The 9,025-nt window shown below is 47.5% G+C and overlaps 1 pseudogene; it reads left to right on the top strand.

Moving 5' to 3' along the window:
• The first annotated feature begins 1,734 nt into the window (after positions 1–1,734).
• LOC130862298 (ferritin light chain-like) lies at positions 1,735–2,244 on the top strand (annotated as a pseudogene).
• The last annotated feature ends 6,781 nt before the right edge of the window (positions 2,245–9,025 follow it).

The raw sequence follows: 9,025 nt of genomic DNA, 5'->3' as shown, positions 1-9,025 counted from the left end.
AGATGGCTCTGTGTGAGTCACACTGTTAACTAATTCGTAATTTACATTGTTCCTTGCACTCCCTACCCACAAATAATATTTTTTGAGACAGAGTCTTATTATGTAGTCTTGACTGTCCTGGGACTCAACTATATAAGTCAGGCTTGCCTGAAACTCAAACAGACCCACCCCCCTCTGCCTCCCAAGAACTGAGACTAAAGGTACATGACACTACAACCCCCAAAGATTTTTAAGTGTAAATCCTCCGTCTCTGAGTTATCTCATCATGATGATAACAGTGGAGAATTGCCTGCAGGGTTTCCAGGGCGAGACCCCTGATGGCTTTTCATGAGCCCTTGGCATTATGCAATCAAATATTGGAAGTCCCGTGAAAAACCTGAGTCAGCTTCGCAAAATCGTGCTTCAAATGTCTCGGTGTTAAGCACATTGTGTTCCATAAGTACACTGGCCGGCAGGCCACCTGAGTCTAGACCTGAAGTTGATATTTGATGGATGGCAAAGTCCCAGTGTCCTATCTATGTCCATGATGAGCACCATGACCATAAGGGACTTAGGGAGAAAAGCACATATTTCATCTCACAGCTTATAGTCTATCTTGAAGTAAGGACTCAGGGCAGAAACTGGAGGCAGGAATGGAAGCAGAGACCATGAAGGAACCTCTGCTTACTGCCTTGCTCCCGAAGCTCACATGCAGTTACTTCTCTTACGCCTCCCAGGATCACTTACCAAGAAGCTGGGGTTCTCATATCAATCATCAATGGACAAAATGGTTGATAGGGCCCACGGGTGCGGGTCCGTTCTATCTTGACCAAAGGTCGGAGAGTTGGAACTTCTGTTCTCTCAAGGTTATTGTCAACAGGTGTGGTTAATATCCAGACCCGGTATTTCAGGTATTGAGAAGTAGATCTGTTTCTACCTCAGACAAAAATCTAAGGACACAATGAGGTTCCTATTCCCTTAGGAAGGTAACAATGGGTTCCACACAGGGAGTGGTTTGCCCACAGAATGTTTTGGTCTAGGGCATGAGTGTTATTTGTCTTGTTTTGGCAAGAGAAAGTTTAACCAAGAATGTAGCCCATAATTCTTCAACTGGTTTGTTCGTTCCTTGTATCATGAAAATGTAGTTTTTATCTTAGTCCTACCTTTTTGGGTTGGTTATTTAAGCAAATGGAAATTATACATGGGTGATTCTTGGGGAATATTATTTTAAGGTGTGTTACTTTTGTTTATGCTGTATTTGATTAACTGTGAAGCTGTGATTCTTTGTCTGTCTAAAAACACCTAATGGTCCTAATAATGAGTTGAGCAGACAATAGAGAGTCAGGAGCAAGGATAGGTGAGGCCAGCAGGCAGAGAGTATAAATAGGAGGAGAAACTAGAACGAAGAACAAGAGAACAAGGAGAGGAGGACATCAGAGGCCAGCCACCCAGCTACACAGCAAGCCATGGAGAAAGAAGTAAAGTAAGGTATACAGAAATAGAGAAGGATAAAAGCCCAGAGGCAAAAGGTAGTTGGGATAATTTAAGATAAGAAAAGCTGCCAAAAACGCAGCCTTCAGAGATCTGTGTAGATCTGTGTCTTGATTCAACAGTGTTGGATGGAATAAACTGTTAGCTTCCAGCCACTCTTCATTCTCTCCAGTTGCAGCCTCTGGGACCATCTTCTCCCCGCCTTCAGCTCCTAGGAGAGCCAGCACCGTCTCTCTGCGGTTAGCTTCAAACTGCATCTCAGCTATGACCTCCCAGGTTCGTCAGAGTTATTCCACCGAAGTGGAGGCTGCCTGGAACCACCTGCGGGCCTCCTACATCTGCCTCTGTCTGGGCTGCTATTTTAGTTGGAATGACGTGGCTCTGGAGGGTGTAGGCCACTTCTGTGAATTGGCTGAGGAGAAGCCCGAAGGCGCCAAGCATCTCCTCAAGCTGCAGAACGATCGCGGAGGCCGTGCACTCTTTCAGGATGTGTAGAAGCCATCTCAAGATGAATGGGGTAAAACCCAGGAGGCCATGGAAGCTTCCTTGGCCTTGGAGAAGAACTTGAACCAGGCCCTCTTGGATCTTCATTCCCTGGGTTCTGCTCACACAGTTCCTCATCTCTGTGACTTCCTAGAAAACCACTTCCTGAATGAGGAGGTGAAAGTCATCAAGAAGATGGGCAACCACCTGATCAGCCTTCACAGGCTGACTGGGCCCCAGGCGTCTCTGGGCGAGTACCTCTTTGAGGGGCTCACTCTCAAACATGACTAGGAGGCCTCTCGTTCCAAGGGTCTCCTGCCTCTGCTCTACACCAGCCCACCTCAGGACCTTCACTTGAACCTCTCAAGAAGCCACTAGGCAGCTTTGTAACGCCCTGGAGCCCCTCTCAGGTCTTGGACCAAGTAGAAATAAAGCCTTTTGAGACAGAAAGAGGGGGGATGAGGGGGAGGGAGGGAGACTGCCAAGAAACAAGCCACACTAAGTGCCAGCTTTTGCACCCAACTGTGTTACCTGGGGCAAAATAACTGGCTGTTGTGGTTCTAAGTCTTGTCACACTGAGTCATGGAGGATTGAAAGGGCCTCTGACATTCCTTCCCTCTCTGTAGCTCTCCAAAATCCCGAACAAGAAACTGATCTTCATGGCTGTGGAACACAGAGTAAGAGAAGCCTGCAAGCAGTGGCTTCATGGATTGTACGTTTATTTTGACATTAAACACATGGTCCTGCTGGAATTGAGGGATAGACAGCATGGCTCTTCTCCCTTCCTTCCAACTTCATGTCTTCGCAGCCACAGTCTGGTTGTCTAGGAATTGACACCTTCGTCACAATAGCCAAGAGCCCCAATCAAGTATTTTATTATTTACTTTATCTTATTATTTTTTTAGAAATTGTTTTTTATTTAGAAATTGCACTGACTGAGGCAGACCCCTTAACTTCTCACAATGCTCATGTTGCCAACTCAGGATACCCTAAATCCATCTGATGATTGATCTAATGACCTTTGCTGACCAGAACTCAGTTCTAGCCCTGGGGCTGGGGTGGACAGGTAGAGTACACTGCATCTCTGTAACTGGGGATACGTCCTCCTTGGCCAAAGTGGTTATGGGTGGATGACACGGGGACTTGGGATTCCAGCCACATTTTCTGAGGATTCCTGCTGTTAGGCTAAAAATTAGGGCATATCCTAGGCATCCCCAGGTCACCTCCATATCCTGTACCTCGAAGCTCTCTTGTGTAGAGACCTTCCCTTAAATAATCTATTACTACGGAGAGTCATATTTTATTCATGTAGCTCATTATCTAGGCCCTCATCTTCTGTGATCACATCACCAACAGTATCCCCACATCTCAACAGCATCTCACTTCCTACCAAGTCCTGGGTCATTACATCCCCTAACTTGTTACCATCTCATCTCTGAAGCCACGCTGCTTTTCAAATGCTCATCACGAAGTCCTCCTGTTGCCTGCTTGTCTTCAAGACCCAACGGAGGGTGTCACAGAAGCTCTGACTCAGCAGCTCACTGCTGTCCCTGGGTTATCAAGACTTCAAGCCCTTGGCTGGAAGAGAAGGAATTGCTGCAGAGCTTCATCCCTGACAAAGTCAATCTATAGAAAGGAGGGACCAGTCTATAAGGAAGCCTCAAATCCTCTGCTGACTTCCCTTGTCCTAAACTTCACGATAGTAGGCTTTGGCCAAAAAGGACACCTGTATCATTATACTGACAGTCAACTATCTGGATTCAACTCACCAAGCAGAAACCTTTGAAGGACCATCGCTCAATGTTGGCCTCACCTGACCTTCAACTTCCTTTAGGGACAATCATGTAGCCTTCAGAGAACAGTCAATGTCCTGATGACTTTGCACTTAAGAAGAATTGTGTTTTTGTTTAAGTATCAGCCTGGACTTGAGCACAAGATAGGGAGTTGTCACACATGCGTGCACACGTGCGCGCGCACACACACACACACACACACACAGCACATATGCAAATTCAGGCAATATGTTCAAACAAGTAAGATTTAAAAAACAGCAACAACAGCTTAAGATGATGGTGCTCAAGCTCCACAAATACAATGAAACTTACTACTGTGGTCATGGAAGTAAATGTAATAATAAATATCCATTGTCAGTAAGTGTTATATTCCATGACCTTTGGCCTTCGTAGCATTAACGGGGAAGGAACCCTGAACAGTGGTGTGTCTTGTTCAGAGTCATGCTGATCACCAGAAGAGATGGAACTAGAATACACCTCCTTCGATTGCTGGCTTATTTCAGCCTGCACTCCGTCTGGAATCATTCTGGATTGAAGACTCCGGCAGTTCGAGTGCTTGTTTGACACCACTTGCTCTCAAGCCGGCTCAGCTCAAAGTCAAAAGTCTAAGAAGAGCTCACGTCTGAGGACCCTGCTCTCATCGCTTTGCTCGCTAAGGCCCCGAGTGGGAAGATTTTCCTCAGTTTCCCCAGGAGACTCTGCTGTGCAGCTAAGGATAGTAACCCCTGTTTTTATCTTCTCCTACATAAAATAATTAGCTATAACTTAAAGTCTCCGTATCTTTTGCTGCTCATGATGAGGAGGAATCACTTGGGGGGGTAGGAAGGGGAAGAGTGACACGGTCCATCTCCTTTATAGGGATGCTCAGTCCCAAATGTGTGCACACTAAACTGAACCTGCTGGTCACGTCCCTGAGACATTTACGAGGAAGAAAAGGTCCAGAAGGTGTTCAAGGGAGTGATAATGGATTGGCCACCAAGTGAGTTCTCAGCTAGCCACTGGGGAGAGGAGCATCAGACTCACTCAAGCTCCTGACTGTGATCCCAATACAGGTATTCCCACCCAGTCCTGAATTCACATTTTTTACAGTATAAAAATAAAAACGAAGCCAGCCAGCAGTAATCAGGAACACAACACTGACCCCAAGTGGCAGGAAATGTAATTTTATCTTCTGTGTTCCCCAAAGAGGTGAGAGTCCCAGCAGACTATGGGAACAAAGCCCTTCCGCTTCCTTCATTATCTTTGATGAGCCTGATACATCTAGGGCTGGCTGACAGTGGGTGCCTGCTCTCACCTCAGCATCCCACGGGGCCACCAAAGTATGTCTCATGATCAACGCACCTGAGTGAAATTCGTTGCTTTTAGCTTAAACAGAAGTTATCGACACCCTAAATGCTTTTGCCAAAATATTCTAAAGAGAGTTTTTGACTCAAAATCCTGAAAACTCCTTTTCTGGGTTTAGATGCTGAAAACTCAGGTGAAACCATGTCCCTAAGATAAAACGCATGTCCTAGAGGCTCAAGCCCTCTCCCCGAGGTACCTCCCATCCCTTCTTGGCCATCTGAATGTGTTCACCTACTGTTATGGCTGATGAGTTTTCCGTGTTGTGCTGCAGGAAGCCATGCAAGATGCAGTATAACCTGTGAGTCCGAGCAGCTGGGGGGGGGGGACGCAGATGTGGGAGTGCTGCATGAAACCCAGAGTCCCTATCTGTGAGGTCACCCTACGTCTTGTACCACGACACTGAACGTGTCAGCCACAACAGTAGGTGAACTCATTTAGGTGGCCAAGAAGGGATGGGGAGCAGCAGTGGCGGAGACGCAGATGTGGGGGTGCCGCGGGTGTCACAGAGTCCCTATATTCTAAGATCAAGGCTTTGAAGTAGAGGATGACAGGTAGGCAAACCGAGTCTGTTACCAAGCCAGTGGTACAGAGTGGGCATGAGGAGGACAGAGAGCATCAGCAAGGGCAGATGTCAGGGCCTTTGAAAAGTCCCCCCCTCCTCCCCAGGTCTCCAATCATATTGAAACCCCAATTCTGGTCTGCCCTCTTCAGATAATCTTGCCGATTATCAACATCCCTACTTAAAATATTCTCATCTCTTTCTATTTGGGTGCATTTTATAATCACTTGAAAGCATTTGTTTGCACCAGATCTCTCGCCAACCATCCCTGGGTTCCTAGGAAATAAATTATGGGCTATGGAGATCGCTTGCGTCCATGGAAAAGCCTTTGCTACTGACTTCTCAATGCTCCTTGTACTTAACTCCATTTAACTTAACTAGGATTTGATTTTCAAATTAACGTTCTCAAGGGGAAATGCATTACATCACGGCTTTTCATTTGGAAAGCCACGATATGCTCATTACCGTCTCAGTGTTCGTCTGGTTATTAAAGTGATCACTCATGTGGTAAGGCAGCAGCCGGAATCCAGGCCAGTGACAAGTGCAGAAGGCCTTACTTCTTCACCCTCTTAGCCACAGCTGTGGCCTCATCTACCCCATCACAGCCAGAGTTGGAGTAACTGCAGGAAACAGTCACTCAGATTCATCCACATGACCATAATATTGTTAGGCCTGTCGGGACCCACACTCTGACCCCAGCATCACTAGCAATGGCATGGTGTTGCCCGCCTTTGACTTTAGGATTGAAGGGTGCATCTTCAATTCAAAGTGAATGCCTTCCTTATTTTGGAGTACAGATTGGCTCGGGGAAGTCTTTGGGATGTATTTCGGGAGTATTTGAGATGGGAACCTCTGTAGAGGCTTTCGGGTCAGAATGGTGTTCCCATAATTCAAATATTGGGAACTTAATCTCTCTGCAGTACTGTTGGCGGATGGGCCCTTCGGAAATGTTTGCATTATCAATGGATTCATTCCTTTATAAAATGACCTGGTGATGAAGTCAGCTGACTCCTTGCCTTTCACCTTCCACCGTGTGAGAAAATCTGAAGGATCCCTAAAGTTAGGAGAGCGAGCCTAGCCAAACGTGCGAGCTTCAGGTTCAGGGAGAAACCCTGTCTCAAACGAGTACAGGTTGAGCGTGATGGAGGAAGACAACTGGTGTGCCCCTGGCCTCCACATGCATGGACACACACTTACACATGTGTGTGTGAACACAAACACATGCACACTATACACATAAAAACACAATTTTAAAAAATCAATAGAAACCAGAGGCTCCACCTGTTTCATACATAGAGACAGAACTACATGCTTCAAGAATGCTATGAGCCTTGGAGCTTGTGGGCTGTAAGGGAGGATGTAGGGGGGGGCAGACAGACAGGCAGGCAGGCAGTGGACCTCCCCTCCTTGCGTCACCTGATCTTATTAACCTGAAGGCCACTATCTTCACCCAGTCCTGCTGTGACTAGTTGAAACTACAGTCACAGGACTGGCAGCTTCATTGAGACACCAAGAAGGAAGAAGGGACCAAGAACTTACCCCACAGTCGACCTTTGTAAAGAACTTCCCAGTGTCCTGCCGCAAGTGAAATCACGTGACCAAAGCGTGACTCACGTGACCAATGAGTGCCCACCCCCAGGAGCCAGAGACAAGCTCAGGACAAGGACTAAGGGCATTGATTGCAAGGGCTCCAGACTGGCGGATGCCCAGGAAGGATGAGTTGGTATCTAGCTAGTTCCATTTCTAAAAGAATACTCTGAGTTGAGTGAGGAGTTGAGCAATAAATTTTTAATATCAGCCGAAGTGCCGGAATGTTCTCATAAAACTTGAAGATGCTTTTCCTGGACCCACCGAGAACACGCTGTGCGCATTTGGACTGTCATTTCTCCTTAGGGAACATAGGGAGGGACATCTTTCTGGCTGGGCTCCTCTACACTGGCCTTTCTGCGCTGCTTTTCAGGAGTTACTGTCTCATACCCTTTGTGCTTTGTACCGGGTTTGGTCCCCAGTAGCTGAAGCCTCTACAAGTCCACACATTACCTGATGACACCGCTGGTAACTAAAATGTGACGGCAGCCCCTGGTACCCACCCGTGAGGGTCTCCTCCTCCTTCCTGCACGATTCAAAGGGTCGCAACGCCATAGTTGCTCTGTCTTAAGAGTTTGCCTCCTTGGAAAACGGACAATCAGACTTCCGTCAGCACCACCCACGGAGGTGAAGGAGACAATCCTAGCTTGGAGGTCGGAATAGAAAGAAGGTCGGTAGCCACAGCTAGCTGGCAGCCTATCATGGTTGCTCTGTCATTTAACGATCACACGTGTGTTTAATGTCACCATAGTCTAGTTGTTTTAACTGTGTAGGTCCCTGCTACTCAAAATTTGGTCTGGGAGTCAAGGCGCGACCTGGTAGTCTGTTAGCCCCAGCTCCCCTACCCTCCAACCCAGTAATCCAGACCCAGCCCTTGAACGTGCTCCCCAGGTGATAGCTGTTGCGTGTACTGGCACTTCAGAAGCGTGGTCCGGCTCCCAGTTTGACAGCTGGGTCAGCTTTCGCACTGATTTTTGAGTGGCAGTGACCACTCCTGCCTGGTGACTCACAGCTCCACCCACGCTGCGGTGCCAGTACACGCAACAGCTATCACCCCGGGTCCCACCAGGTTCAAAACACACTCACATCCATTCTCTTTCAGTTCATCATTTTCCAGAGCACCGCTGGAGGAAGTTCCTTTCCGTCAGCATTAGAAGCATTGGAGATAGTCACCTGACGTCTCCTGTAATTGAATTTTATCCCATCCTTTTGTGTCCTGTGACAGTGTCAGTGGTATCGACTTATTGTCTGCACTGGACAGTTTCCGGTCTGTCCCTTTGCTCTAAAAGCTGACCTTGAAGGGAAGGAAGTGGAAGAGAGAAACAAGTGGAAGGATGACAGGGGAAAGGCCCTGAGTGTTTTTAATCCATTTCTGCCGACTCAGCAGGTACCTTTCAGTTGGTCCTTGAAACCCTGATTCGGATGCTATTGATCCCTGGAGAGACTATGAGACAGAATAGATAAGGAATGAAACCAACTCAGCAAGCGATGGGCCGGTGTCTTCGACCTAGTAAGAGTGAAGCCATCTCTGCAAGTGAAGGATTAGCATCATGACCCTCCTCAAGAACCCCGTTTCTCCCCGGGGTGCCACAGGAGCTCTTTGCTTTCTCTCTAACCTCCATGGGTACCCAGGAATCTCAGCTTTCACATGAGGGTGTTGACCCCCAAACCAGGAAATGGCAATGAGAGAGACTGCAAGCCAAGAACACAGGGTGGCTTGACCCCGAAGGTGGTATTGCCACTTCCCCTGGATTCATGCGTTGAAAACCAACATCAAGACTTACTGAGT

This window comes from Chionomys nivalis, chromosome 19 (assembly GCF_950005125.1).
Source record: "Chionomys nivalis chromosome 19, mChiNiv1.1, whole genome shotgun sequence".
Lineage (NCBI taxonomy): Eukaryota > Metazoa > Chordata > Mammalia > Rodentia > Cricetidae > Chionomys > Chionomys nivalis.
This window is presented reverse-complemented; position numbering and strand designations above follow the sequence as displayed.